The 26,459-nt window shown below is 42.5% G+C and overlaps 1 protein-coding gene across 3 annotated transcripts in view; it reads left to right on the forward strand.

Moving 5' to 3' along the window:
* Window positions 1-26,459, forward strand: part of nedd4l (NEDD4 like E3 ubiquitin protein ligase) — a 614,975-nt gene that overhangs the window by 222,069 nt on the left and 366,447 nt on the right. The window lies entirely within an intron of this gene.

Here is a 26,459-nt window from a genome sequence, read left to right on the forward strand (position 1 = left end):
AATAACTTCAATGAAAATGAGTAATGAATACTGGGAAATGTTTAAAAAAATGTATACATACAAAAATGGATTGCATGTTGGCATATCAAAGTGAAATAGAACTTCTGAACATGCCAATAGAAATTAGTTTAAATATGACCATTTTAAAATATTGACATATTGGAGTAGATTTTCATCTTTCCTACCTGAGCATTAACCACCATTTCAGCAGAGAGCAGAAAGGAAAATCTGGTGGGGAGAATTGTATGCCAGTAACAGAATCTGGCTAAATTTCCTTTCATTGAAATAATTATTTTTAAAAATCCAGTTGATTCTGTAAGGGATATCCAGTCATCTCTGCCAGCTTTTCTCTTTGCATGCAGCCGAAGTCATGCTTAACAGACTGCAAAGATGGACATCTTTATTTTAATATTAGAATCATTGAATAATTGAAATTTACAGCATGAAAGGAGGCTATTTCGGCCCATTGTGTCCATGCCGGCCGACCAAGAGCTGTCCAGCCTAATCCCACTTTCCAGCTCTTGGTCCGTAGCCCTGTAGGTTACAGCACTTTAAGTGCACATCCAAGTATCTTTTAAATGTGATGAGGGTTTCTGCCTCTGGGTGAAGAAATTTCCCCTCATATCTCCTATAAACCTCCCCCCAATTACTTTAAATCTATGCCCCTGGTTGTTGACCCCTCTGCCAGGGTAAATAGGCCCTTTCTATCCACTAGGCCCCTCATAATTTTATACACCTTAATCAGTTCTCCCCTTAGCCTCTTCTGTTCCAAAGAAAACAGACCCAGCATCTCCAATCTTTCCTCATTAGCCAAAATTCTCGAGTCCAGGCAACATTCTTCTAAATCTCCTCTGCATCCTTTCTAGTGCAATCACATTTTTCCTGTAATGTGGTGACCAGAACTTTACACAGTACTCCAGCTGCAGCCTAACTAGTGTTTTATACAGTTCAAGCATACCGTCCTTGCTCCTGTATTCCATGCTTCAACTAATAAAGGCAAGTATTCCATATGCCTTCTTAGCCACCTTATCTACCTGGCCGGCTACCTTCAGGGATCTGTGGACCTGTACTCCAAGGTCCCTTTGTTTTTCTACACTTTTCAGTGTTGTTCCATTTAATGTGTATTCCCTTGCCTTGTTCGACCTCCCCAAATGCATTACCTCACACTTATCCGGATTGAATTCCATTTGCCACTGTTCTGCCCACCTGACCAGTTCATTGATAACTTCCTGCAATCTGCAGCTTTCTTTTTCATTATCAACCACGCAGCCGATTGTAGTTTCATCTGCAAACTTCTTATTGATATCCCCAACATTCAAGTCCAGGTCATTGATATATACCACACAAAGCAAGGGACCCAGCACTGAACCCTATGGAACCCCACTGGATACAGCTTTGCAGTCACAAAAACACCCATCAACCATTACCCTTTATTTCCTGCGTCCGAGCCAAATTTGGGTCCAACTTGCTACTTTGCACTGGATCCCATGGGTTATTACTTTTGTGACCAGTGTGCCTTGTGGCACCTTATCAAAAGCTTTGCTAAATTCCATATGCACTACATCATGCACACTGCACTCATCAACCCTCCTGGTTACCTCCATGAAAAATTCAATCAAGTTAGTCAGACACGACCTTCCCTTAACAAATCGATGCTGACTGTCCTTGATCAATCCATGTCTTTCCAAATTAAGATTTATCCTGTTCCTCAGGACTTTGGTGGTAAAAACAGAGAGACAGACTATTATCTGAATGGTGACAGATTAGGAAAAGGGAAGGTGCAACGAGACCTGGGTGTCATGGTACATCAGTCATTGAAGGTTGGCATGCAGGTACAGCAGGCGGTTAAGAAAGCAAATGGCATGTTGGCCTTCATAGCGAGGGGATTTGAATACAGGGGCAGGGAGGTGTTGCTACAGTTGTACAGGGCCTTGGTGAGGCCACACCTGGAGTATTGTGTACAGTTTTGGTCTCCTAACTTGAGGAAGGACATTCTTGCTATTGAGGGAGTGCAGCGAAGGTTCACCAGACTGATTCCCGGGATGGCGGGACTGACCTATCAAGAAAGATTGGATCAATTGGGATTGTATTCACTGGAGTTCAGAAGAATGAGAGGGGACCTCATAGAAACGTTTAAGATTCTGACGGGGTTTAGACAGGTTAGATGCAGAAAGAATGTTCCCAATGTTGGGGAAGTCCAGAACCAGGGGTCACAGTCTGAGGATAAGGGGTAAGCCATTTAGGACCGAGATGAGGAGAAACTTCTTCACCCAGAGAGTGGTGAACCTGTGGAATTCTCTACCACAGAAAGTAGTTGAGGCCAATTCACTAAATATATTCAAAAGGGAGTTAGATGAAGTCCTTACTACTCGGGGGATCAAGGGTTATGGCGAGAAAGCAGGAAGGGGGTACTGAAGTTTCATGTTCAGCCATGAACTCATTGAATGGCGGTGCAGGCTAGAAGGGCTGAATGGCCTGCTCCTGCACCTATTTTCTATGTTTTCCAATAATTTTCCCACCACCAAGGTTAGGCTGACTGGCCTGTAATTATTCGGTCTATTCCTTTCTCTCTTTTTAAACAAAGGTACTCCAGTACTCTGGCACCACACCTTTGGCGAGGGAGAATTGGAAAATGATGGTCAGAGCCTCTGCCTTTTCTCTCTTGTTTTTTTTTTTCACAGCCTCAAATACATTTCATCCGGACCTGGGGATTTATCCACTTTCAAAGCTGCTAAGCCCCTTAAAACAATAATTAAACGCTGAAGGAATGAGATGCCACACTTGTAAAAGTAAATTTTCAGTGGCAGAGCCGCTGTTTGGCAGTAATTAAGATATATCATGCGGTTAAAAAAAATCACTTATACTTGACTGGACAAACGCTAACTTTCTGGCGTGTTCATTGGGTATCTAGTAGAGAAGTACCGCAGCTTCACGCCCTTCATATATTTGAATGCCGAGTCTCTCGGTGAGATACCAGTGTCGCAAAGCTTGTGGAAGAGCAGGGCAAATCGGATAGCAATGTCCTGAGTGCTGATGGCCTCATCATTATTGTTACCGTTATATCCAGGCCAATATGTCTTGAATTCTTCATTGTTCTGTATTTGTTGACTTAATAGCACATTATTAGTATATACAGCAATAGAAATAGAAATGTTTTCTTCAGCTCATAGTTTCCTTTTGGTCAGCTGATGATGTCTTTCTTGAAAGTTAGATTGGAGACCCTTGGGTATTTGTCGTCATTCATAATTCAGGTGTGCTTTACACAGTTAAGCTTGTAAACCGGCCAGGTGGGACTGGGCCATGCACTGCTGTTAGAAAATCTGTAAGGCCAGAACTCCAGTGCTGTATTTCAAGTCCAAATTAATGCAACTCTTGTAGAGTAAAAGATGCTGTGAAAGGATTGTCCTGGAGGAAAAACACCATACAGCAATTCCATTACATTTGGAGTCAGCTCGCACACATTCTGGCTATGTTGTTCTGGAGTCTTGGAGATTAATATCGATACAGCGATGCATACCAGGACTGTGATGATGTATTGTGGTCATATTGCTATTAGTTGTGCACCCGTGCTTGTGGGCAGCTCGGTTTAAGCCCAGTTGTTCCAGGTATGCAGATGTAGCAAAGCTCTGACTGAGAACCAACCAGAGTCCTGATTAGCAATTAAAAAAAATTCTAATTTTGTTTAAGTAGCCCCGATGAATGTCCTGAGGAACAGGTTTGTGGAGTTAGTGGACGTGACCTGATCAAGTAAAAGACCGCAATTAAGGTTTACAGTTGAGATGACATTCATGCGCTGCTGTGGGTAAATTATTCTTGACTTCTGTTGTTAATTGGAGCTCCGTGATATTTTGAAGCTCATTATCTAGCTCCCATGCCAATTGCAAATTTCCCAGCCTGGACTATCGTTTTGTCAGATTGGGAGTGCTTGGATCGGTTTGATGTCCCACCCTCTCTTTTTAATAGAGCAGTTCCGGAATGTTATCCCTAATTCAGGTCAACAGAGTGGCTGAACAGGGAAAGTGAAATCCTATTTGAGGCTGTCCATTGTGGCAAGAAAATTGAAGTCTTTGAGAAAGTTCAAGGAATTTCAGGTAATGCTGCAAATTTTTTCTGTAAACGGATGATGAGTACTTTGATACTTTTAGTAGTACTTTGACAGGAGTATAATCAGTTTAAAATTCCTTCTTTATTTTCTGGAAGGCCCGTCTCTCCCGTTCTCCCATTTCCTTGAGTTGCAACAGAAACATTGTATGTAACTTATTGGCTAGATTGTATGTAATGTATAGGCTTGTATTCCCTTGAGTATCAATCATAGGCAGTCCCTCGGGATCGAGGAAGACTTGCTTCCACTCTTAGCATGAGTTCTTAGGTGGCTGTACAGTCCAATACGAGAACCACAGTCTCTGTCACAGATGGGTCAGATAGTCATTGAGGGAAAGGGTGGGCAGGGAGCCTGGTTTGTCGCACGCTCCTTCCGCTGCCTGCGCTTGATTTCTGCATGCTCTCGGCGACGATACTCGAGGAGCTCAGCACCCTTCCGAATGCTCTTCCTTCACTTAGGGCGGTCTCTGGCCAAGGACTCCCAGGTGTCAGTGGGGATGTCGCACTTTATCAGGGAGGCTTTGAGGGTGTCCTTGCAACGTTTCCTCTGCCCGCCTTTGGCTCGTTTACTGTGGACGAGTTCCGAGTAGAGCGCTTGCTTCGAAGATTATGGGGTGATCTAATTGAGTTGTTTAAGATGGTTAAAGAATTTGATAGGATAGATCGAAAGAAACTATTTCCTCTGGTGGGGGAAGTCCAGAACAAGGGGGCATACCTTAAGATTAGAACTAGGCTGTTCTGGGTTGATGTCAGAAAGCACTTTTCACACAAAGGGTAGTAGAAATCTGGAACTTAGTGCCCCAAAAAGCTGTTGAGGCTAGGCCAATTGAAAATTTAAAAACTGAGATTGTTCGACATTATTCAGTCAGTGTACGAAGGGATCTGGAACCAAGGCGAGTAAATGGAGTTGAGATACAGATCAGCCATGATCTAATTGAATAACAGAACAGACACGAAGGGGCTGAATGGCCTACTCCTTCTCTGATGAGTGTGTTCAATGCATTTAGAATGCATTTGTTCTGCTCTTTGTGCCATAGGCTATCAGCCAATCCATCATAGTCCACTTGAAAGTTTGAGATTCATGTTTCTTGACGTATACTGTGTTGTCCCGATGTATGACCTGCTTTCCTAAACCTAATGCCATCTCTGCAGCGTATTTATCCTTTTTTTGGCATTGGCATATTCTTGCTTTTCTCTGAATGTGAGATTCTGTGCACAGTTCCAATGAGCGTGTGAACTTGTAGTCTTTGGCTTGTTACTGAGAGGGACATTATTAAATGTTTGAATATATGCCAAGTACTGGCTCAAACGTTTGAATACAGTGCATGAATCCCTTTCTGTTACTGATCACAACCAGCACTTGCATTTAATAGCAAATTTAGCCTTGCACAAAATCTTTCAATGATTCAGTGATCCAAAAAGCATTGGCATTGAAGGGCTGAAAGTTACGGGATTTGAGCATTTTCTCATAGATTCACATGTTTATAACCTGTTTTGCACACTTTATTTTGTATGTTTACATTTAAGCTTCAAACATTACCTATCGAGCAAACCTGAAAATATAATTACATTGTAATAAGCCAATGTTTTACTTCTATTTCCAGGAATGGTTTACTGACAGTTAATAATGTCCCTCAGTCTTCCTGGTTTTTACATACTAATTTGACAGCAGTGACTGTACCATTTTCACATGCGATCTGATATGTCAACCTAGAAAAGTATCATAAGCTGCCAAATAGCTTCAAACAGCTTACACAGCCCCAAAAAGCTGCGAATTCAAGAACAGCCATTATCAATCTGTGAAATGAAAGTGAGTGGTTATGTGGCCTTTTTTATTCTTAAGCTGTAAATATACCAAACATTCCTTCACTAAGTGCCTGAAATCCTGAAGGGGAAAATACAGATAATTAGATAGCTGCACAGTATTTACAGCACAGAAATGAACCATTTTGCCCAACAGGTCCATGCCAGTGTTTATGCTCCACATGAGCCTCCTCCCACCCTTCTAACCCCATCAACATATCTTTCTATTCCGTTCTCCCTCCTGTGTCTGTCTAGCTTCCCTTTAAATGCGTCTATGCTAGTTGTTTCAACTACTCCTTGGGGTAGCAAGTTCCACATTCTGGGTTAAGAAGTTTCTCCTAAATTTCATCTAAGATTTATTGGTGACTACCTTATATTTATGACCCTTAGTTCGGGTCTCCCCCACAAATAGCAACATCTCTATATCTACCCTATCAAATCCTTTCATAATCTTAAAGACCTCGATTAGGTCAACCCTCAATCTTTTTTTCTAGAGAAACTACCCCCAGCCTGTTTAATCCTGCCAGATCGGTATAAGCTCTCCATTCTAGTAGACAGGTGCGACGTCCAAAATCCGGAGTTCCCGAATGTTCTGGAATACGGACGATGGGCCGATCCGTGGCGGGGTCATCTGGAAACCGAAAATGTTCTGAAATTTGGGCTTCCCCACCTTGGTGGCCTGACTTCCGGCCGCCCGACCTCCCTGGCTTCCCGCCCGGCCTCCAGCCGCCCGGCCTCCAGCCGCCCGGCCTCCCGCAGCAGCCCGCCAGACCTCAACCAGCCTCGGCCCGCCCGACCTCGCCTGGCCTTCCCGTGCCGCGGCCCGACCGACTTCCCCAACCTACCTTCCTCGGCACAGGTAAAGACGTTCCGAAATCTGGAAATATCCGGAATCTGGAACGGCCTCGGTCCCGAGGCTACCGGATTTCGGATGTCACACCTGTATTACTTTTATGCCTTTTCCAGTGCCTCTATATCCTTTTTATAATATGGAGACCAGAACTGTTCACAGTACTCCGTGTGGTCTAACAAAGGATCCATACAATGTAACATAACTTCTCTGCTTTTCAATTCTATCCGTCTAGAAATGATTCCCAGTGTTTTGTTTGCTTGATGTATGGCCTTATTAACCTGTGCCACTACCTTTAGTGATTTATGTATCTGTACCCCCAGACCCCTATGCTCCTCTACCTCATTTAATTTTCCAAGTTGTGTGTGTTCTCCTTATTATTCCTAACAAAATGTACTTCCTCACACTTAAATATATTGAAGTTCATTTGCCAATTACATGTCCATTGTGCAAGTTTATTAATGTCTTCCTGTATTTTGTTGCGATCCTCTGTATTAACATGGTTTCCACCCCCCCCGCCCCCAAATTTAGAGTCATCCGCAATTTTTGAAATTCAACTTCCGATTTCCATGTCCAAATCATTTATGTAAATAGTGAACAGTGGTCCCTGCAGCGATTCTTGTGGCACACTACTTCCCATCTTGTGCCAGTCTGATTCCCTGCCTTTTGCGTTCTCCCCACAACCCCCTCCTCCCCCCGCCGCCCCCTTTTGACCATCCTCGAACTTGTTCCAATTCTGATGAAAGGTCATTGACCTTCTGAAATGTTAACTCTGTACCTCTCTCCACAGATGCTGCCTGACCCGCTGAGTATTTTCAGCATTTCTTGATTTAATATTTATCGTTTGAAGATTTTTAAAATTCAGCAGTCAAGCTTGTTGCTGGTACCAGTTTAATTGAAGAAGCAGATGGTGTCCTCCATCTGGCTGGTTCACTTATTTAAATTGCTAATGCTTTTATCAATTTAAAAAGTAGATGTTTCCTATAATCTGTACAGGCTAACTGAGTTTCCACTCTACCTGGAAATGTTTTAGCTAACAGCTCTTGTCAAAAAATTTGCAAATTGTGTGAATCTTCACAAATACAAATGTATTCTTGCTGATGGGATCATGTGATTCAGATTGTGCACTTGAATAATGTATTTTAGGCATAGATAATTTAAGTTGTAGTATGTTAAATTCCCCTGAAAACATGACTTCAAAAGACTTGAATTAAGAGCAAATCTTTGAACAGTACTGCAATTTTTCAGTGTTTAAGGGATGAATCAGATGGAAGGCTCAGTTTCACTTCCTGGTTGAGGGAGACATTTTGTTGCACCTTCACCAAGAGTTGCAATGAAGACAAAATACCTTGCCACTAATGGGTTTTTATTAAAGATAACTGACTCATTACAAATTTCAGTCTTGAATTGGCAGGATATTTACTGTGGTCTGTAAAACCTGCTCTGAACTTAATACCTGTGATTCCAAGGTGAGTTGATAGGATGTTATAGTGCCATGTTTAATCTATAAAGAAAGCTATTGCTGGTAATGTTCTTAATCCTTAAATTACATAATTCTGAGCTCAGATTACTGAAGAATGCTGCTTCTTGATTGTACGAGTAAAGGTCCATTTCTGGGAACTTCTGTGGAATCATTAAAAAGCAGTGTAATTTTTTGAGCCTAAAATGAATAGAAAATACTCCAGGGAAACTTGCATTGTGTGGATTTACTTTTATGACTTTTTAAATTGTAAAGATTTTTAGAAATCCAAGTTAAAGGTCAAGGAAATCATGCAGTTTAGTGATCTTAAATATGTCGGCCTCTATCGTCTGAAACAAACACAATAAATATGTCTCCATAACTGTCATTTAAAATATGTTGTAGACTGTTGTCATACAGTGCTCATATCTATAAATGCTTCAGACAACACTTTGATTCATGACAATTTTAGATTTTAAACACATGGAAGGATGTAATTAAAACATTGATGTGCTGTTTGTGCACGTGAATGTATTTTTGTTTAATAAGAAATTTATTAAGACGTGTCGTAGAACCAAAGAATTGTACAGCACAGAAGGAGGCTTATTTGACTTATAGAGCAAAATGAAGATTTTTTTTCCCCCCAAGTGTATATATTCAATTCCCTTTTGAAAGTTGCTATTGAATCTGCTTCCACCACCCATTCAGGCAGTGCATTCCAGAACTTAGCAGCTCGCTGTGTTAATAAAAATTCTTCTCGTCGCCCCTCTGGTTCTTTTGCCACGTACCTTAAATCAGTGTCTCCTGGTTACTGACCCTCCTGCCAGTGAAAACAGTTTACCCAAGGTTCGATGCAGATTTAGCACAACTTCCCTACTTTTGAATTCTATCCCTCTAGAAGTAAACCCAAGTGCTTGGGTTGCTTTTTTTATGGCCTTGCTAACTTGTGTCACAACTTTTAGTGATTTATGTATCCCTTTGAGATCCCTTTGTTCCCCTACCCCACTTAGACTCGCACCTTCCCCATACGTCCGACCAAAATGTAATATCTCACATTCATCTGTGTTGATCTTCATTTGCCAATTATATGCCCATTCTGCAAGTTCATTGATGTCCTCCTGTAATTTGTTGCAGTCCTCCTCAGTATTTTAAAAGATTCGTTCATGGGATGTGGGCGTCGCTGGCAAGGCCAGCATTTATTGCTCATCCCCAATTGCTGTTGAGAAGGCGGTGGTGAGCCAACTTCTTGAACCACTGCAATCCGTGTGGTGAAGGTACTCCCTAACAACACTTGCCAGTGACGTTCACATCCCCTTAACAAATTTGTAAAAGAGTATTGGCTATCCCCTCACCACCACCTCTAATTTGGTGTCATCCACAAATTTAGAAATTGTGTTTTTGATTCCAAAGTCTGAATCGTTAATATAAATTGGGAACAACAGTGGTCCCAGCAGTAATCCTTGTGGAACACCACTGCAACTTTTACCCCTACTCTCTGCTTTCTGTCTTGAAGCCAGCTAGCTATCTATTCTGCTACTTGTCCCATGATTCTGTATTCTCTGACCTTGTTCATCAATCTGTTATGTGGTACCTTATCGAAGACCTTTTGAAAATCTAGATAAATTACATCTACTGCATTACTATTGTCTACTCTCTCTGTTACCTCTTCAAAAAATTCTATGAGGTTGGTCAAGCAAGACTTTGAAATCCATGCTGACTATTCATTATTATATTTTTGCTTTCGAGATGTTCTTCTGTTTTCTCCTTGAGTAGGGATTCCAATATTTTTCCTATCACGGATGTTAAGCTGACTGGTCTTTAGTTCCCCGGACATGTTCTATCCCCCTTCTTAAATATCGGTATTATGTTAGCTATCCACCAGTCTTCTGGCACTACACATTTTTCTAACAAATTATTAAATATGTGTAGTAAGGCCTCTGCTATCTCTGGTTTTAAAATGCACGGATGCAATCCATCTGGACCAGTGGTTTTAACTTCTTTGAGGTTGTTTATTTATTTAATATGTCCGCTGTTTTTATTTTAAATGTACTCTCTCATTACTAATCTCATCATCCAATATCATGTCCACCTGTTCTATCTCCCTGGTAGATACTGAAGCGAAATAATTATTGAATATTTCTGCCATCTCTCTATCGTTATATAGAAACATAGAAAATAGGTGCAGGAGTAGGCCATTCGGCCCTTGAAGCCTGCACCGCCATTCAATAAGATCATGGCTGATCATTCCCTCAGTACCCCTTTCCTGCTTTCTCTCCATACCCCTTGATCCCCTTAGCCGTAAGGGCCATATCTAACTCCCTCTTGAATATATCCAATGAACTGGCATCAGCAACTCTCTGCGGCAGGAAATTCCACAGATTAACAACTCTCTGAGTGAAGAAGTTTCTCCTCATCTCAGTCCTAAATAGCCTACCCCTTATTCTAAGACTCTGTCCCCAGGTTCTGGACTTCCCCAACATCGGGAACATTCTTCTCGCATCTAACCTGTCCAGTCCCGTCAGAATCTTATACATTTCTATGAGATCCCCTCTCATCCTTCTAAACTCCAGTGAATAAAGGCCCAGTTAATCCAGTCTCTCCTCATATGACAGTCCAGCCATCCCTGGAATCAGTCTGGTGAACCTTCACTGCACTCCCTCAATAGCAAGAAAGTCCTTCCTCAGATTAGGAGACTAAAACTGAACACAATATTCCAGGTGAGGCCTCACCAAGGCCCTGCACAACTGCAGTATGACCTCCCTGCTCCTATACTCAAATCTCCTAGCTATGAAGGCCAACATACCATTTGCCTTCTTCACCGCCTGCTGTACCTGCATGCCACCTTTCAATGACTGATGGACCATGATACCCAGATCTCGTTGCACCTCCCCTTTTCCTAATGTGCATCCATTCAGATAATCTGCCTTGGTGTTCTTGCCCCCAAAATGGATAACCTCACATTTATCCACATTATACTGCATCTGCCATGCATTTGTCCACTCACCTAACCTGTCCAAGTCACCCTGCAGCCTCTTAGCGTCCTCTTCACAGCTCTCACCGCCACCCAGTTTAGTGTCATCTGCAAACTTGGAGATATTACACTCAATTCCTTCATCTAAATTGTTAATGTATATTGTAAAGAGCTGGGGTCCCAGTACTGAGCCCTGCGACATTCCACTAGTCACTGCCTGCCATTCTGAAAAGGACCCGTTTATCCCAACTCTCTGCTTCCTGTCTGCCAACCAGTTCTCTATCCACATCAGTACATTACCCTCAATACCATGCACTTTGATTTTGCACACCAATCTCTTGTGCGGGACCTTGTCAAAAGCCTTTTGAAAGTCCAAATACACCACATCCACTGGTTCTCCCTTGTCCACTCTGCTAGTTACATCCTCAAAAAATTCCAGAAGATTTGTCAAGCATGATTTCCCTTTCATAAATCCATGCTGACTTGGACTGCTCCTGTCACTGCTTTCCAAATGCGCTGCTATTTCATCCTTCATGATTGATTCCAACATTTTCCCCACGACTGATGTCAGGCTAACCGGTCTATAATTACCCGTTTTCTCTCTCCCTCCTTTTTTAAAAAGTGGTGCTACAATAGCTACCCTCCAGTCCATCGGAACTGCTCCAGAATCGATAGATTGTTGGAAAATGATCACCACTGCATCCACTATTTCTAGGGCCACTTCTTTAAGTACTCTGGAATGCAGATTATCAGGCCCCGGGGATTTATCGGCCTTCAATCCCATCAATTTCCCTAACACAATTTCCCGCCTAATAAGGATATCCTTCAGTTCCTCCTTGTCACTAGACCCACTGTCCCCTAGTACATTCAGAAGGTTATTTGTGTTTTCCCTCGTGAAGACAGAACCGAAGTATTTGTTCAATTGGTCTGCCATTTCTTTGTTCCCCATTATAAATTCACCTGAATCCAACTGCAAGGGACCTACGTTTGTCTTCACTAATCTTTTTCTCTTCACATATTTATAGAAGCTTTTGCAGTCAGTTTTTACGTTCCCTGCAAGCTTCCTCTCGTACTCTATTTTCTCCCTCTTAATTAAACCCTTAATCCTCCTCTGTTGAATTCTAAATTTCTCCCAGTCCTCAGGTTTGTTGCTTTTTCTAGCCAATTTATATGCCTCTTCCTTGGTTTTAACACTCTCCTTAATTTCCCTTGTTAGCCACGGTTGAGCCACCAGCACCATTTTATTTTTACTCCAGACAGGGATGTACAATTGCTGAAGTGCATCCATGTGATCTTTAAATGTTTGCCGCTGTTTATCCACCGTCAACCCTTTAAGTATCCTTTGCCAGTCTATTCTAGCCAATTCACGCCTCATACCGTAGAAGTTACCTTTCCTTAAGTTCAGGACCCTAGTTTCCGAATTAACTGTGTCACTCTCCATCTTAATAAAGAATTCTACCATATTATGGTCACTCTTCCCCAAAGGGCCTTGCACAACAAGATTGCTAATTAGTCCTTTCTAATTACACATCACCCAGTCTAGGATGGCCAGCTCTTTAGTTGGTTCCTCGACATATTGGTCTAGAAAACCATCCCAAATACACTCCAGGAAATCCTCTTCCATCGCATTGCTACCAGTTTGGTTAGCCCAATCAATATGTAGATTAAAGTCACCCATGATAACTGCTGTACCTTTATTGCACGCATCCCTTATTTCTTGTTTGATGCTGTCCCCAATCTCACTACTACTGTTTGGTGGTCTGTACATAACTCCCTCGAGCGTTTTCTGCCCTTTGGTATTCCGCAGCTCCACCCATACCGATTCTACATCATCCAAGCTAATGTCGCTCCTTACTATTGCATTAATTTCCTCTTTAACCAGCAACGCCACCCCGCCTCCTTTTCCTTTCTGCCTATCCTTCCTAAATGTTGAACACCCCTGGATGTTGAGTTCCCAGCCTTGGTCACCCTGGAACCATGTCTCCGTGATGCCAATTACATCATATCCGTTAACTGCTGTCTGCGCAGTTAATTCGTCCGCCTTATTCCGAATACTCCTCGCATTGAGGCACAGAGCTTGTCTTTTTGACACACTTTGCCCCTTTAGAATTTTGCTGTAATGTGGCCATTTTTTTTTTGCCTTGGGTTTCTCTGCCCTCCACTTTTACTATTCTCCTTTCTATCTTTTGCTTCTGACTCCATTTTATTTCCCTCTGTCTCCCTGCATAGGTTCCCATCCCCCTGCCATGTTAGTTTAACTCCTCCCCAACAGCACTAGCAAACACTCCCGCTAGGACATTGGTTCCGCTCCTGCCCAGGTGCAGACCGTCCGGTTTGTACTAGTCCCACCTCCCCCAGAACCGGTTCCATTGTCCCAGGAATTTGAATCCCTCCCTTTTGCACCACACCTCAAGCCACGTATTCATCTGAGCTATTCTGAAATTCCTACTCTGACTAGCACGTGGCACTGGTAGCAATCCTGAGATTACTATTTTTGAGGTCCTACTTTTACATGTGGTATTATCCTGTCTATCCCTTTATGGCCCTATTCCCATCCCAACCTTCCTTTTTTATTGTTGTGCCTGTCAAATATTTTACTATTTTGTTTTATGTTCCTTGATAATTTAATTTCATAATTTCTCTTTGTGTTCCTAATTGTTTATTTTTACTTCTCTCCTAATCACTTCATATTCTCCCTTATCATGCAGTTTCCTGCTGTCCTCCTAATGTATGTCTCTTTCCTTACCCTCAATTGTTCCCTTATAGCTTTATTCATCCGTGGAGTCTCATTAGTGTTTACTTTGTTCTTTCCTTTTAGCGGAATATATTGTTCCTGCACTCTGTTAAAATTCACAAATTACATCATTTGTGGTGTGACTAAGGCCAAGCTATCCCTCCTCATCCTTCTGGACTTGTCTGCAGCATTTGACATGGTTGACCACTCTATCCTTCTCCAACGCCTCTCTGTCATCCAGCTGGGTGGCACTGCATTCGCCTGGTTACATTCTTATCTATCTAATTGTAGCCAGAGAATCACCTGCAGTGGCTTTTTTTCTGGCCCCTGCATCGTTAATTCTGGTATCCCCAAGGAACTATCCTCGGCCCCCTCCTATTTCTTATCTGCATGTTGGGGCGACATTATCTGAAAACACAGCTTCGGTTTCCACATGTATGCTGATGACATCCAGAACTATCTCACTACCATTCCTCTCGACCCCTCGAAGGTCTCTAAGGTCATTTACCTTGGGGGAAAAAAAACAGTAAAAGGGAATATTATTTGAATGGGGAGAAATTACAACATGCTGCGGTGCAGAGGGACCTGGGGGTCCTCGTGCATGAATCCCAAAAAGTTAGTTTGCAGGTGCAGCAGGTAATCAGGAAGGCAAATGGAATGTTGGCCTTCATTGCGAGAGGGACGGAGCACTAAAAGAAGGGAGGTCCTGCTGCAACTGTACAGGGTATTGGTGAGGCCGCACCTGGAGTACTGCGTGCAGTTTTGGTCACCTTACTTAAGGAAGGATATACTAGCTTTGGGGGGGATACAGAGACGATTCACTCGGCTGATTCCGGAGATGAGGGGGTTACATTATGATGATAGATTGAGTAGACTGGGTCTTTACTCGTTGGAGTTCAGAAGGATGAGGGGTGATCTTATGGAAACATTTAAAATAATGAAAGGGATCGACAAGATAGAGGCAGAGAGGTTGTTTCCACTGGTCGGGGAGACTAGAACTCAGGGGCACAGCCTCAAAATACGGGGGAGCCAATTTAAAACCGAGTTGAGAAGGAATTATTTCTCCCAGAGGGAATGTGAATCTGTGGAATTCTCTGCCCAGGGAAGCAGTTGAGGCTAGCTCATTGAATATATTCAAGTCACAGATAGATAGATTTTTAACCAATAAGGGAATTAAGGGTTATGGGGAGCGGGCGGGTAAGTGGAGCTGAGTCCACGGCCAGATCAACCATGATCTTGTTGAGTGGTGGAGCAGGCTCGAGGGGCTAGATGGCCTACTCCTGTTCCTAATTCTTATGTTCTTATGTAAATTGTCAGGCTGCTTGTCCGACATCCTGTTCTTGATGCGCAGAAATTTTCTCCAATATAATATTGGGTAGACCGAAGCCATTGTTTTCGGTCCCCGCCAGTTCCCTAGCCAGTGATTCCATCCCTCTCCCCAACTTCTGTCTGAGGCTGAACCAGACTGTTTGCAACCTTGATGTCATATTTGACTCTGAAATGAGCTTTCGACCACACATCCGCAGCATAACTAAGACCGCTTATTTATAGCTCTGTATCATTGCCCGTCTCCGCCCTTGCCTCAACTAATCCGCTGCTGAAGCCCTCATCCATGCCTTTGTTACCTCGAGACTTGACCATTCCAGCGCACTCCTGACTGGCCTCCCACATTCTACCCTATATAAACTAGAGGTGATCCAAAACTCGGCTGCCCGTGTCCTAACTTGCACCAAGTCTCACTCACCCATCACCCCTGTGCTCGCTGACCTGCATTGACTCCCGGTTGAGCAATGCTTCGATTTCAAAATTCTCATCCTTATTTTCAAATCCCTCCATGGCCTCGCCTCTTCCTATCTCTCTCATCTCCTCCAGCCCCACAACCCCCCCTGAGATGTCTGCGCTCACCTAATTCTGCCCTCTTGAGCATCCTTGATTATAATCGCTGAACTCTTGGTGGCTGTGCCTTCTGTTGCCTAGACCCTAAGTTCCGGAATTCCCTGCCTTAAACTGTCTGCCTCTCTACCCCTCTTTCCCCCTTCAAGGCGCTCCTTAAAACTTCCCTCTTTGACCAAGCTTTTGGTCACCTGCCCTGATTTCTTCTTATGTGGTGCAGTGTCAAAACTTTTCATCTCAAAATACTCCTGTGAAGCGCCTGGGAATGTTTCAATATGTTAAAGACGCTATATAAATCCATGTTGTTGCCCATTGCTGTTTGCCAATATTATTTCCCAAGGTCTGTTCTCAGCCCCTTAAAATCAGCTTTTCTCCAATCTATTACCTTGGTTTTCATTATACTTACGTTCTTCTCAATTATCATCTTAAAGCATATTATATTACGGTCACTATTGCCTCGATATTGGCTGAATCTGCTCTGGTTCATTCCCCATTATGAACTCCAATAGTAAGTCCTCCCTTGTCCTTTTTACATATTGGATTAGAAAGGAGTTGTGTACACATTCCCTTTGCCTACCTCTTCTGCCTAATTAATATCAGGGTAGTTGAAAACCCCCATGATGATTATTCTACGTTTTTTACTAATTTCCCTAATTTGTCTGCATATTTCTTCCTCCACCTCCCTTCCACTAATAGGTGCACCTATTAGTGTGATTGATCATTTATTATCTGTTATCTCGTATCCATATGGATTCTTGACCTGCCACATTCAAACATTTTTGTATGTGAACCCCCAAGCCTTTTTATCCCTGAACTGCCCTTTACATTTCTACCATTGAGTTTATATTTCCTCTCCTCATTCCCAAAGTGCATCACTTCACACTTTTCTCTCTCCTCTTATGATGAATGGGGAAATATTAACTCTATACCAGGAACTATAGAATGTTGCAGCACAGAAACCGGCCATTTGGGTCACCTGTTGTTTGCATTCTTCTCCACCTGAATCACCTAACTTAATCTCACTCGTCTGCTTGCACCTGTTACTTTTTAATATGCCTCTTTTTCAAGTAACCAGTTCCCTAATAAAAGTAATTTATGGACGCCATCAAAAATGAGACGATGGAGTGTTAATTGTGCTCGTCAGCCCCTTTCCAAAAAGCCTCATTCTCATGCTACTGAAAAGTTTAAACATTCTAATTACGTTAGTAGTCCCACTTTTGGTTTGTACAAGAAGGTTTTGAATATCAAAACAGCTGCTGGGATCAATGTTCTTGGGTTACTGCCAGCACCAATGTTGGGGAAATTTTGTCATTGAGCTTTATCTGTTGGTAGAAAAATACAGCAGTATTGAGCTTCGGTTACAATTTAACCCGGTGAATCTGCTGCATGTATCCTGTCTCTTTACGGCCATCTCTGGTCACTTTAAATAATCAGGATCGAGTGCAAACCAATATGGTGGGTATATTGTGTTTAATCAGAATTTAAGACAGATTATAACACATTAGTTATACAATAAAAACATTCGACAGTAGCAATAGTTGAAATCGATCCGATCGGACAAATGGTTGACACACGTGAGCAATTCTGTTATTCCTTCGCGCGCTCTCTCTGTCTCTCTCTGTCTCTCCTCTTCCATCTGTGAGTACAAGCTTCTGGGAGGTCACTTTTAACCTATTTTTAGGGGTGGGTATGAACCGGAATATTGACGAGACCGTTTGACCTATAAGAGATTCCCCATAAAACTTGTTATCCAATATCGTATTGTGTTCATTGTCTCGATTCTTGTTTCACGAACCGCCCTAAAGATATCTTGCGATTTTGGTCACGTCATCGTTTATACCTTCTCGAAGGCACTTTTCTGTGGAATTCATTTCATTTCTCTCTGTCCCTATTCTCTCAGATACAATCAATACAACGCCTAGTCTATCCTTTGAACTTATGAAACCAGAGCTTTCTTACCTGCACCGGTCGTCGACTTCTTTACGACGTGGCAAACAGCCTGTGTTGTTAATTTCTACAAATTTCCTTACATTCTAAGTCTTTCCATACAAACTGTCAGACAGATACATAAAAAAAACTGAAGCTGTAACTTGAAAACCACAGATAATTAACATTTGTAAGCATTCCCTATCATTCTAAGGAGACACCTCATCTACAGTTCAAAACAACGATTTAAAACACAGCATCCGTATCAGTTTTATACATTGATAGGCATTTTTAGTTTTTAACATGTCCCGCATCATCATCATCACTTAATGGACATCCCACTTGTCCATTACCCTAGTCCTTACTGACCTACCTTGGTTGCCCATCCCAAAATCCATTAAATCCTCATCCACTTATGTCATTTATTCTAAGCCCTAATTCTGCAATCTCCTCCAAAACCCGAACAACTCCATTCCTCTGACTCCAGCCTTATCCTTTACCCGCATTCCCCCCCCCCCCCCCCCCCCATTCATTCCTCTATTGGTGACTGTGCTTTCAGTCTCCGGTGCCTTGATCACTAGAATTACCATCACCCCAAAATCTTTCTGCCTTTCCACCTCTCCTTTCTTTTAAAAATCTTCTCAACTATTTATTTGACCAAGCTTTTGATTATGCCTCCGAATCTTTCACTTCATGGCGCAGCGTCTGTTCTTTCCATGAAGAGTTTTTTTGTTGCAAATGCCGTCTTAAATGTTGTAATTTCTTGTTAGTGATCCTCCCAAAAAATAAAACCCCTGCGTATTCCGATCTTGAATCTTGTGATAAGTCCTTGGCTGCTTCACTGTTCTGCTCTGGCCTCACACTGGCTGTGGTTGCCATCTCAATTTTTGTGGTACCATGCTATAGTTAATTTGTGTCTGATGAGTGAACAAACGAATGTTATATTCTCAGAATAGGATGTGCCTTGTCATTCTTTGTAAGATGAATTACATTCATATCCACAGTTCGTTTACTTAATTTTCTGATCTTAAATATTTGGGGCTTAATCTTTTTTGTGTGTAGTTGTCCTTTATCAGTGCTGTGATATTTGTCATCTTCATAAAAGAATTATGGCATAAATTCAATACTGGCCCTTCTGTTAATTGTGCGACGGTGAGAACAACGACTTGAGTGGTTCCTGTGGCCGAAGGTTTGGCCAGCCAGTTTCTACCGTTTGGATGACTGCTTGTGCACTTGTATGTGAACTCGGTTTAGAAGAATGCAGATGGGCTGTTCAGGGCAATGTTCTCGACCCAACTATCTTCAGCTACTTCATCAATGACCTTCCCACCATCATAAGGTTAGAAGTGTGTTTGTTTGTGGTGATTGCGTAGTTTTCAGTTCCATTTGCAATTCCTCAGATAATGAAGCAATTCATATCTGCATGCAGCAAGACCTGGACAACATCCAGGCTTGGGCTGATAATTGGTAAGTAACATTTGTGCCGCACAAATGCCAGACAATGAAGATTCCCAACAAGAGAGAGTCTGACCACCTCTCTGACATTAAGTGGCATTACCATTGGTGAGTACCCCACTAAGAACATCCTGGGTTGTGGGGGGTCACCATTGACCAGAAACTGAAGTGGACCAACTGCGTGAATACTTAGAGGCTAAGTATTCTGTGGCGAGTGGTTCACATCCTGACTCCCCAAAGCCTCTCCACCACCTACAAGGTACAAGTCAGGAGTGCGATGGAATACTGTCCACCGTGCCTGATTAGTTGTAGCTACAACAACACTTGTGATGCTCGACACCATCCAGGTAACCTCCACCACAGAGAAGGACAAGGATAGCAGATGCATGGGAATACCATCACCTCCAAGATCCTGTCCAAGTCGCACACCATCCTGACATGGACGTATATCACCGTTCCTTCAAAGTTGTTGTCAAAATTCTGGAACTCTCTACCAAAACCGCATTGTGGTAGTACTTTCACCACATCGACTGCAGTGGTTCAAGGTGGCCCACCACCATTTCTCAAGGACAGTTAGCGATGAACAATAAATGCCAGCCGAGCCAGCAACATCCTCATCCCTCTTGAGCTGGTGATTCATTGGTTTTGATGTCTCATGGAGGAATTGTAAATTGCATGTTGTGTTTGAAATTCTCAGTCAAATGATATGGTGGCTGAGGCATTAAAATTCCAGTAATTATTGTAAAGTTGTCATTCTACCCTGCCATCAATTCAAAAAGCAACTTTTCCTTTCACATTATCCACACATTTTTGTAAAACGGCTAATGTTTGGGCTTTTATGCATTTCTTAAAGTTATGATTTTTTGTAAAAGGAACCACATGTGCCAATTTTTTTGTCCAAATGTTTTTAAAGGTACCCTGGAATGGCTATTCTTGAAATTTTCCGCAAGTAAGTAGTTTTTGTTTGTGAGTGAGATTATATATATATATATATATATATATATTTATCTATGTGTGTATATGTACAATTTTACAGAATAGTGCTTCTGTTTTACCTCGACAGAGTTTGTCATCCTGCAGTTATAAAATTATATGCATCAGTTGCAGAAGAGAGAATGTCACATCAAAGCACATACAGTTATACAATTTTGGAAGTATTTCGTTTAGACCCCATAGAATGTGTGTTGTTTGGCTGAAAGAACTGCAAGCCAAAAAATTTTGTTTTATTGTAACCAGACTTGTATCTGAAGGAGCCAATTAAAATGTAAAGGAATATGAAGATTGTCGGAGGGGTGATAAGTTGCACAACACATTTGCATATACCAAAGCTGTGTGCGAGAGATTGAGTGTACCAAGATACAGATTTCCTTGTAAAAAGCATTTTGTAACTTTGTCTTAACCATTCTTCACTGCTGTTTGATTCTTTACACGTTTGCCTTGCAGTATTGGATAAATATTTTTTGGGGGGTGGGTATGGTGGTGGGGGAAGGATGGTTCTATTTTTTGTAGGTTGCAGCGGTTGTGTGTGCTGAGTATTCATGTGAGGCACATCATTGAGTTTTCCCATAAGAATATGTAATGTGTGAAGGCAGAATTTTGACTAGAGTTTTATGTATCTAATTCAGAGCTCCCCCTGCTGCTTATCATGAGGCATTATGTTTAATTGTGAAAGATTCTGGCTTATAAGAATCTTGAATTTCATGGTATTATTGGTGTCAGTGAGGCAATATGTCTTGCAGAAGGTCCCAAGAGGACTCCATGTTCTCTCGCCAAGGCATGGAGTAACCAGAAAAAGAGATGCCAACAGTGAGAGCAACCCTTCCCTTTTATTGCGCTCATCCTGGACAGTGAATGGGTCAGGTCCAGGAGCAGACACAAGAAGGTCCTCCAACTTGCTGGACCCCTCCGTACTGGGCGGCCAAAGATCAGAAGCGTGGCGCTAAAATGCAACCAGAAATTGCAGAGCAGGCCATAAATAATGGAATAGGTCTGCAACCTCTCGCACTCCACGTCGATATGAAATATATTTGAATTTTAAAATCAGATCTGCATTATTGTAAATGTGAATTTTTTCATTTATAACTTGTGTTGAAAAGAATGTGTGAAAGTTAAGTAGTACAATGAGATCACGTGAGTGAAAGTTACAGAAGATGGTTGTTGTGAAAAAAATTGCCATCCATTTTCGCTTTGATGAGGGCAATGTGGTTGATGTGTACATGAATTTCCAAAAGGAGTTTGATATAATGCCACATATTAGGCTTGCCAGCAAAGTTGAAGCTCCTGAGAGTTGTTGAGCTGGTGTCTGAGGTGCAGACATTGCGTGGCAACAGGAAGGGGACAAGTTACCTCGATACTTTGATCCAGGAGGCAGTCACACCACTTAGGCTAGGCAGCAATACAGGTCTGGTTCGTGGCAGGGACAGGAGGGTGTGACTGCAACTCAGGCAGGTAAGGGGACCCCAGGTGCATTGTTGGAGGAGCCTCGGCATTTGTCTTTATCCAACAGATATGAGGTTCTTGCTGCCTGTGTGGATGAGGGATAAGCCTGCAGGATGGATGAGCAAGCTGATCATGGCACCATGGTGCAGGAGGTGTCAACTGTATATGGTCCATGTCTCTCAGCCATATTAGAGGGCAGGTATATATACTGCCCTGTAGACCATAAGCTTGGTGCCAGATTTGAGATCCTGGTATTCAAACACACTCTTAGGTGACCAAAGGCTGCGCTGGCACACTGGAGGCGGTGTTTGGCCTCATTGTCGATGTCTGCCCTTGCTTGATAGTAGGCTCCCGAGGTATGGAAAATGGTCCACGTTGTCCAAGGCCGCGCCATGGATTTTGATGACCCGGTGCGGGGCAGTGCTGTGTGGCGGGGTCAGGTTGGTGGAGGACCTTTGTCTTATGGATGTTTAGTGTAAGGCTCCCTATATGTCTGAGATGTGGATCATATACAGTCAACACCTCAAAGCGCTGGAGAAGTACCACCAGCACTGCCTCCGCAAGATCCTGCAAATCCACTGGGAGGATAGACGCACTAACGTCATTGTTCTTGATCAGGCCAACATCCCCAGCATCGAAGCACTGACCACACTCGACCTGCTCCGTGGGGCCGGCCACATCGTCCGCATGCCCGCCATGTGACTCCCAAATTATGCGCTCTACTCTGAACTCCTACACGGCAAGTGAGCCCCAGGTGGGCAGAGGAAACATTTCAAGGGCACCCTCAAAGCCTGCTTGATAAAGTGCAACATCCCCACTGGCACCTGGGAATACCTGGCTCAAGACCTAAGTGGAAGAAGAGCACCTCGAGTCACGTTGCTGAGAGCATGCAGAAACCAAGCGCAGACAGCGGAAGGAGCCTGCAGCAAACCAAGCTCCCCACCCACCCTTTCCTTCAACGACTGTCTGTCCCACCTGTGATAGAGACTCTAATTCCCGTAATGGACTGTACAGTCACCTGAGAACTCATTTTTAGACTGGAAGTGTCATCCTTGATTTCGAGGGACTGCCAATGATGATGATGATGGTGCAGGAGGCCATTCAAGTGGGGAGAGTGAAAAGGAATATAGTTATGGCAGGGGTCAGTGTAGTCAAGAGGGATAGATACTGTTCTTTGCAGCTGAAACCGTGAGTTTGGAATGTTGTGTTGCCTGCCCGGTGCCAGGGTTAAAGACGACATCTCGTGGCTGGATAAGAACTTGGAGTGGGAAGGTCAAATCCAGTTGTCGTGGCCCACGTAGGAACCCTACTTTTACAAGCGTAAGAGTTTTAAAACATACAAAAATATAATAGTTAAATTAAAAAACATGTTATTTTTAAAAATCCTGCCCACATTAAATTTATTTTAAACCATAATTTAAAGAAACTTTTTATAAAACTTGGGCAATTTTTTTTTCTCAAGATATTTATTAACTTTAATTTCAATTAATTTTAATTATGAGGTGTTTTTATTTTTATTCGGTGTTATTGTGTTTGTTTTTTTTCTCTCAATTAATATGAATGAGAACGTGTAGATATGGAGTTCCCATTGCTATTAATTGAGAATACTTTACCTGATTGGTTGAGCAATCACACATGTCTGCATTTTCTGCGTTCGAACCTGGAGGACGGGAGCATGCTTCGCAGCATGGGAAGAGAAGGCCTCCCCAATGGAATCTCACGCTCCTTTGGGACCACCAGGTACTTGCGAAGAAATTTTTCAGGTCAGAGGCATCCGCCTGTGGGAATTTCTGGGCCATTAAGCTTGGATGGGGGTACTAAATATAATGTATCCTAGTTTGCTGATGATTCAAAGCTAGGTAGGAATGTAAGTTGTGCGGAGGATGCAAAGAGACTTCAAGAGGATATAAACAGGCTAGCTAAGTGGGAAAGAACATGGCAAATGGAATATAATGTTGAGATGTGAAGTTATCCACTTTGTAGGAAAAATAGAAAAACAGAGTATTTTTTTAAACGGTGAGAGATTGGGAAATGTTGGTGTTCAGAGGGACCTGGGTGTCCTTGTACAGGTATCACTGAAGGTTAACATGCAGGCACAGCAAGCAATTAAGAAAGCAAATGATATGTTGGCCTTTATTACAAGAGGATTTGAGTATGAGTAAAGATGTCTTACTGCAATTATATAGGGCCCTGGCGAGACCACACCTGGAGTATTGTGTACAGTTTTGCTCTCCTTACCCAAGGAAGGATATACTTGCCACAGAGGGAGTGCAACAAAGGTTCACCAGACTGATTCTTGGGATAGGGTGATTGTCCTATGAGGAGAGATTGAGTAGACTAGGCCTACATTCTCTAGAGTTTAGAAGAATGAGAAGTGATCAAATTGAAACATACAAAATTGTTACAGGATTTCACAGGGTCGATGAAGGGAGGATGTTTCCCCTGGCTGGGGAGCAGAGTACCAGGGGTCATAGTCACAGACTAAGGGGTCGGCCATTTAGGACTGGAATGAGGAGAAGTTTCTTCATTCAGAGCGTGGTGAATCTTTGGAATTCTCTACCCCAGAGGGCTGTGGCTGCTCAGTCGTTGAGCATATTTAAGACAGAGATCGCTAGATTTTTTAATATTATGGGAATCGAGGGATATGGTGACAGCGCAGGAAAGTGGAGTTGAGGTAGAAGATGAGCCATGATCATATTTAATGGCGGAGCAGGCTTGAAGGGCCGACTGGCCTGCTCCTGCTTCTATTTCTTATGTTCTTATGAAATTGGCTAAGTAACAGGAAACAGAGTAGTGGGGAACGGTTGTTCTTCGGACTGGTGGAAGTTCCATTGATAGGGAAGACTAGAACTAGGGGGCATAATCTTAGAATAAGGGGCCCATAAGACGAGGAGGAATTTCTTCTCGGGGCTGTAAATCTGTGGAATTCGCTGCCTCAGAGAGCTGTGGAAGCTGGGTCATTGAATAAATTTAAGACAGAGATAGTTTCTTAACTGATAAGGGAATACGGGGTTATGGGGAACAGGCAGGGAAGTGCACCTGAGTCCATGATTGGATCAACCATGAACACATTAAATGGCGGAGCAGGCTCGAGGGGCCGTATGGCCTACTCCTGCTATTAAATGTTCTTGTGTTCCCGGGGGTCAGTACAAAAACCACTCCTTTTCTTGATATAAATGACTTGGACTTGGGTGTACAGGGCACAATTTCAAAATTTGCAGATGACACAAAACTTGAAGTATAATGAACAGTGAGGAAGATAGCGACAGACTTCAAGAGGACATAGACAAGCTGGTGGAATGGCGACCACGTGGCAGATGAAATTTAATGCAGACAAGTACGAAGAGATGCATTTTGGTACAAAGAATGAGGAGAGGAAATATAAATTGAAGAGTACAATTCTAAAGGCGGTGCAGGAACAGAGAGACCTGGGGGTATATGTGCACAAATTGTTGAAGGTGGCCGGGCAGGTTGAGAAAGCAGTTAAACAAGCATATGGGATCCTGGGCTTTATAAATAGAGGCATCGAGTACAAAAGCAAGGAAGTTATGATGAACCTTTATAAAACACAGGTTTGACCTCAACTGGAGTATTTCCAATTCTGGGCACAGCACTTTCGGAAGAATGTAAGGACTTTAGAGGGGTGCAGGAAAGTTTTACAAGACTAGTTCCAGGAATGAGGGACTTCAGTTACGTGGATAAACTGGAGAAGCTGAGGTGGTTCTCCTTAGAGCAGCGAAGATTGAGCGGCAATTTGATCGAGGTGTTCAAAATCATGAGGGTTCTAGACAGAGAGAAACTGTTCCCATTGCTGAGGGGTCGAAAACCAGAGGACACAGATTTAAGGTGATTGGCAGAAGATTCAAAGACGACACGAGGAAAAACTTTATTACGCAGCGAGTGGTTATGTTCTGGAATGCACTGCCTGAGAGTATGGTGGAAGTGGATTCAATCGTGGCTTTCAAATGGGAATTGGATAATATTTGCAGGGCAATGGGGGAATGGGACTAGCTGAAGTGCTCTTGCAGAGAGCTGGCACGGGCTCGATGGGTCAAATGGCCTCCTACTGTGATTCTATGATTTCTATGATATAATGAAAATTAATTTCATGTGATTTGGTTTTTAAAAAGTGCTAAATCAGGAGACACAATGTTTTCCTGCATCTCATCAGTTTTGTGATTTATAGCAACAATTATTAACATAACATTGTATCATTTCAGGGCACAAATGTAATATTGTAGATGAATCTGACCATGAAAATTTCTGAAAAAGCTGTAAAATGTACTATTCAGCACAATCGAATTAGTTTAATAATGACTGTAAACAAAATCATTTTTTAATAACCTGGGTAAGAAACCTAATTACCCTGTGCAATTTCTGCAAATAATCACAATAGGATACAACAGTGCCTAGAGCATAGTAAAACATTCCAATGCACTTCACAGCAGCATTATTATATTAGCATGGATAGAGGATTAGCTAACTAACAGAAAACTAAGTCGGAATAAATGGGCCATCAGTAACTAGGGGGGTGCAACAGGGATTGGTGCTGGGGCCTCAGCTATTTACAGTCTATATATTAATGATTTGGATGAAGGGACCGAGTGTAATGTAGCCAAGTTTGCTGATGATACAAAGATGAATGGGAAAGCAAATTGTGAGGACACTCAAAATCTGCAAAGGGATATAGATAGGCTAAGTGAGTGGGCAAAAATTTGGCAGATGGTGTATAATGTGGGAAAGTGTGAGGCTATCCACTTTGGCAGAAAAAATAAAAAAGCAAATTATTATTTAAATGGAGAAAAATTACAAAATGCTGCAGTACAGA

Source organism: Pristiophorus japonicus, chromosome 2 (genome assembly GCF_044704955.1).
Source record: "Pristiophorus japonicus isolate sPriJap1 chromosome 2, sPriJap1.hap1, whole genome shotgun sequence".
NCBI classification, from domain to species: Eukaryota; Metazoa; Chordata; class Chondrichthyes; family Pristiophoridae; genus Pristiophorus; species Pristiophorus japonicus.